The sequence below is a fragment of the Enhydra lutris genome, unplaced genomic scaffold (assembly GCF_002288905.1).
Source record: "Enhydra lutris kenyoni isolate GAN:26980312 unplaced genomic scaffold, ASM228890v2 scaffoldscaffold6, whole genome shotgun sequence".
NCBI lineage: Eukaryota > Metazoa > Chordata > Mammalia > Carnivora > Mustelidae > Enhydra > Enhydra lutris.
The window spans coordinates 21519747-21526030 of NW_019154090.1; positions in this window are offsets into that span (position 1 = coordinate 21519747).

The following is a 6284-nucleotide window of genomic DNA, read 5'->3' on the forward strand; positions in this document are numbered from 1 at the left end:
GGATGGAAAAACACCCACCGCAGCTGGTAATTAGGAGGTTATCGGAGCCCTCGGCGAGAGCGGCTTCTGGGGTGAGACAGAGCAGAACCCCAACCGCAGGGCCTGAGGGTGAGAGATAGTCAGCAAAGAAGCCCCTTTTATGGAAGCTTGGATAATTAAGTTTAGATAATTAGAAAAGTTTCGAGAAAGATTGTCTGGAAGCTAGAGACTGAAGTGGTAAGGAGTCAAGAGAAAGTTTCCAACTCAGTTCAACAGATATTTCTGGAGCACGTGCTCTGTGCCAGCTGACCGTCAGGGAGCTGGTGAGAATAAGACAGACGCGTCCCTGCCTGCATCGAGGTGATGGTCTAAGTGCAGAAGCACATGTGAAAAAATCACATGTTAATTACATGGGTAATTAACAAAGATAATCACAAAGGGGAGGTGGATGGGGCTGAGAGCTGCCAGGGGACCGGAGTCTGGGAGGAGAGGATCTGTTAATGCTTCCGAGGGGAGAGCTAAAAGATGAGCCTCCAGCGGGGTAAGAGCATGTAGACAGAGGGAGCAGCACAGGCCCCCTGGGGCCCTGCCATGGGCATGCGTGGGGCAGAGCCTGTTCTGGAAAGAGGAAAAGAAGACCAGGGACCCTTGGGCTGATGGATGAGGGGAAAGCAGGGTTGGAAATAAGTTGAAGAGTTGGACAGGCTGGGAAGGTGTGGACTGTCTTCAGAGAATGATGGGGGTGGGTGGGTGGTCTTTGGAGTTGTTTGCAAATGGCAACAGCTTATTCCCATGTGCATTTTAAAGGTGTCTCTCTGGCTGCCAGTGAGGCAAGGATGGCAGGGGTGCAGGAGGGCTGCCCGGAGATGGTTGTTCAGACCAGGGCTATTGGTTTGGCTTGGGCTAGGCTGTCGATGGTGGAGTTGAAGACAATTGGAAGGACCCAGGAGCCATTGGGAGGTCAAGTCTCCAAGGCTGGAGCCTGGACTATGGATGGGGGTTAGTGCAAGTGAGCTGAGGGGCAAGACCCTGGGCGTTTGGCTGGTGTCCTTCCAAGACATACAAGAGTCTAGTGAAGGACTGGATTTTGGACAAGAAGAGTTGTGTGCTGAGTGTGTTGAGTATGAGGCACCTTTGGGTTTCTGGGTTCTGGAGCTCGGAGGAGAGCTCCAGCTGGAGACGGGCATGAGGGCAGCTTCAGGCACAGGCAGGGCTCAAAGCAGGGCAGTGGGGGGAGTGTCTTGAAGCAGCTCAGGGGATGGGTGATATTAAGGAATAGAGTATGGAGGGAAGAGCAGAGGACAGGGTGTTCTGCATTTGGGGGGGCTGGGGAATGTAGGAAAAAAGAGGCTGAGAAGGAAGGTCCAGAGTGGGGAAGGCAAGAGGGGCGTTCCCCAGGAGCCCAGGGAGAAGAGTTTCCAAAAGGACAGAGTGGCCCCTGGCCGGGGGCAAGGAGATCAAGCATTCAGGGGTGTTGAAGGCTGATCATCTTCCTTGGACTTGGCCGACGGGGCCCTTTGCCAGCTTTTTGCAGGGGGGGTAGGTCAGGAATAAGGGTGATCCAGGGCCTGCCTACCTGTGAAGGGAGGAAAGCACATAAAGGGTGCAGAATTTTTCATTTGGTTTTGGTTTTAGTAAAAGAGCAATATTCACATATTAATTTTCCCAGAGGAAGGCACCTGTGGGATATGAGCCGTTGCAGAACAAGGGCAATTAGCTAAATGAGGCCTCAGAGGGAATGAGGCCATGTGGGCGAGAGGGATCCATCTTGGGCAATAACACAGCCAGACTCCCGAGAGAGAATTCAATACTAAGCCTTTTACCGGGTAAACTCTGTGCGAGTAACTTTCTTTCAGGGAATTTGTCTCTGACCTTTGTGACTTAACCGAGTTTCACTCTAACAGGAATTTCATCCTGCCCATGGCTGGGACTCTGGCTTATTCATTTTGGAATCATCCCCAGCCCGGGGCAACCAACCAGGAGCAGAATAAATATATTCTGTGGCTTAAAATAAAGTGTCAGAAATGGAAGGTCAAAATTCTTAGCCAAAAAGAGTTCGTGATCAATAGAACAATCAGACAAACACATTTTGTAGTGTGTGCTGAATCGTGCAGGGGAGAACGAATGAGGGTTTGGAGAGTTGTGAGGGCGGGGGGGGGGTGGCGGAGGGAGACAGACCAGGTGGTGGACATCCTAGCCGTTCAGGGCCGAAGGGATATGGGGAAAGGAAATCTGCCCTGGGACACAGAACCAGGACAACCCATCCCAGCCTGGGCTTGGGTCTTTATAGTTTACACAGTGAGGTCATAGCCTTTGTCTCATGTGGCCATTACAGACCCTGTGAGGCCGGCAGCCCATCTTCCAGATGTGCAGAAGAGGAAGCTGAGTCCATGTGGGGCCCCAGGTTTGGAAGAACCTGGAGTGTGTTAATAGCCCCCTCCCTGACCTCTGGCTCTAGCGACCCAGCCCCACTGTGCCCCAGGATGAGCCCCCCAAGAAACTCCTATTCTGAAGTTGACCGCTGCAGTAAACCAAGGCCAGAACCAGAAGTAAAAGTTATGAAAGATGAAAGCAGTGTGCGGGTCTTCCAGAGAAGACATTCGTCAGAGGGCTTCCTGGGGCTTGGGGTGGTCCAGCCCTCCTGGACATCAAAATATAGCTCAAGGGGCACCTGGGTGGCTCAGTCAACTGGTGGTCTGCCTCCAGCTCAGGTCCTAGGATCAAGCCCCACGTCAGGGTCCCTGCTCCCAGTGGGGAGTCTGCTTCTCCTTCTCCCTCTGCCCCTTTCCCTGCTTGTGGACTCTCTCTCTCTGTGTCAAATAAATTGTTTATATATATATATATATATATATATATATATATACACACACACATATCTATACATATCTATACATATATCTATACATATATCTATATATATATATAGATATATGTAACTCCAAATGAGGCCCCAGTGCCAGGTATGTGTCCAGGCTGCAAGATTCAGACCGGCACATGGTCACAGGCAGGAGATGCGAGCTGCTCAGCTATCCTGGGCAGAACCTTGTCTCTTCTGAACCCATCCTCACGTGCTAACAGCCACAGCCATTGTTCCCACAAGCTCGGCACCCCCCGCAGTTTTCCTTAGCTTCCCTGGATCTGCCAGCTCAGTCAGCCCCCGGCAGGCCGTGGTGGGCCCCAAGGGCACCCTCAGATATGCCCCAGCCCCCACAAGACCTCTACAGGGTGTCTGCCTGTGTCCTCCTTCACATCAGCATCAGGAAAGACTCAAGATTTCTGTTCTGAGATGCCCCAAACTTGCCTGGGACCCCGTCATATTCCTCCTTGGCACTCAGCTTAGCGGCTGGGGCATGATATTCTGCTGGGGACCCAGGCAATGCCAAAGTTCTAGTCGATCCCCTTGGATTTCTCTCCTTCTACTCACAGGTTGAACATTTAGCCCCTTTATGAGGCCCAAGCTTGGACGGCATTGTGAATTATCTTTTCAATCTACTGTCCTTGTGTAAACAATTTGCCCCTTCCCTTCCCTTTGACTCCAAGCTTTGTGGCATCCAGAATCTTTTCTTTCTCAAGCCCCGACTCTTGCCCTGAAAGGCCACAGCTCTCATTCTGTAGGCTCCCCCGTGGACAGAAGTCTGGATAACTATCTGTGCTATCAATTTCTAGAAGCCCACACAGGAACCAGAGGCCAATCTAAGGACTCTGTATAATGTCGTTACCCCCAAGATCATCCAGGAAGCTTGGCTAGTGGGGCGGGGAGTGAGGTAGAAGGAATTCCACCCACACACAGTGTAAGAGAAAAATATCACCAGACCTCACACAGTTAAAAAGGGGGCACCCTGAAGCAGTAAGGAAAGGAGGGATTAGTCAATCAAAGCTGCGGGACTGATCACTAATCTGTTTGGAAAAGCAAATCCACTTCATTCTTCACTCCATGTCATACATCCACATCGAGTTCAGATGGATTAAAGATTTAAATTTAAAAATCACACTTGAATAAAGTAGACGTGCACATCCATTCAAAACTGTACAAGTGTTACCTTCTCAGCTTAAAAGCAAGGGAAGCATTCAAAAAAAAAAGATCAATTAAAAAAAGGTTGTAAATTTTAGGCTCCATATGAAAATTGAAACAACTTTGAGGATGTCTTATAGAGGGTTAATATCCTTGGTGTTTAAGAATCTATACAAATTGAGTTTTAAAAATTCAAATCACTGCTGGATAAATGGGAAGGGATAGGAGCACTCAATTAACAGAAGATTAATTTTTTATGGCTCATAGGTTGAACCTATTTCCCAATATCTAATTATTTTTTTAAAAGTAAATTAAAACAACAATGAGATAACACTTTTGCCCAGTACAGAGTGAAGAAAAAATTTTTAATGAGAATATCCCATGCTAGCTAGGGTGTGAAGAAACAAACACTGCTGATTGGAATGTAAATTACTACAGCCTTTGACCTAGCAATTACACTTAGGGCACTCCAGCAAAAGGAAATAACCTCAAATTGACAAAGATTTATGTACAAAGAGATACAGTGTGGTCTTGTTTATAACAACAACAACAACAGAAACATTGAAACAACCAAAATAACCAATTATCGGGAAAATGTTAAACAAATTATTTTATATCCACTCAAATGGACTATTATTCAACAAGTAATTGTGATTTTTTTTTTAAAGCTCTGAAAAATTCTTACAATATCAAAATGGGAAAGCAGGTGAGAAACAAGGGTGCAGATAGTATGCTGGATATTATCTCAGATATGAAAACAAAGAAACAAGAGAATTTTTTTTTTTTTTTTTTTTACTGAAAAGATACGTGCTAGAACCCTGAACCTAAGGGTAGGGATGGGGTTCCAGACAAATAAGCTTTGAAGAGGACAGGGAAATAAATGGTCAGGTCCTAGAAGACGACCAGTGGGGTCCTGGATCATCTCAAATTCAAAGAACTTTATAGCTGAAGGAGAAAGAAGGAGAGGTTCAGCCTGCCTAGAGCTTGAAGAATCGCCTTGGGCATCAAGATCAAGAATTTGTTCATTACACACAGAGCAAAGAATGAAGAAGGATGGGTGGGAAATCAGGTTGGGCAGCTCATGAAGACCTTTTGAGCCTTGCCAGGGAGGTTAGGATTTTACCCCAAGGTCAGTGAGGAACATTGAAGACTTTTAAGCTTTCCTTCTAGATAGATCACAATATTAGCAGGAACTCTCTTTGCAATACCAAAAACCCAGTTTTTGAACTGAGAACTAACTCAAGCATAAAAATAAAAACGTAAAAACAGGCACCTGGGTGGCACAGTTGGTTGAACATCTGACTCTTGGTTTCAGCTCAGGTCAGGATCTTGGGGTTGTGAGATCAAGCCCCATGTCAGGCTCTGTGTTCAGTGTGTGGAGTCTACTTGAGATTCTGTCTCTCCCACTTGTGCACGTGCTCTCTCTCTCTCAAATAAATAAATCTTTAAAAATATAAAAGTAAAAAAGTTAAAGGGTAAAATCTCAAACTATAAAACTTCTAGAATAAAACATATGAGAAAACCTCTGTGACCTTGGTGTAGGCAAAGATTTCTTAGCTGCGATGACAAAAGCATGATCCATGAAAGAATAAACCGATGGGGCGCCTGGGTGGCTCAGTCGGTTGGGTGTCTGCCCTCAGCTCAGGTCGTGATCCCAGGGTCCTGTCATAGAGCCCCACATCAGGCTCCCTACCTCTCCTGCTCCCCCTGCTTGTGCACTCTCTCTCTCTCTATGTCAAATAAATAAGTAAAATCTTTGAAAAAAAAAAAGAAGAAGAAATTGATAAGTTAGATTTCATCAAAGTTTAAAAAATGTGGTTTTTGAAAGACATTGATGAGTGAATGGAAAGACCAACCACAGACTAGGAGAAAATATCTGCAAGTCATATATCTGACAAAAGACTTGTACCTAGAATATATGAAGAAGTGTCAAAACTCAATAATAAAAAAACAAACAACTCAATTTTTAAAAATGAGCAAAGGATTTGAACGGAGGACACTTCATCAAAAAAAAAAAAACCCTGCAAATGGCACATAAGCACGTGAAAAATGCTCAGCATCATTAGTCATTTGGGGAAATGCAAATTAACACCGCAATGGGATACCATTACATACCTATTAGAATGTTTGAAGTTAAAAAGACCGTTTGGGGCGCCTGGGCGGCACAGTCAGTTAAGCGTCAGACTCTTGATTCTGGCTCTGCTCAAGAGCTTGAGTTCTGGAATGGAGCCCACATCAGGTTCCGTGCTCAGCGGGGAGTCCACTGAAGATTTCTCTCCCTCTGCCCTGCTCA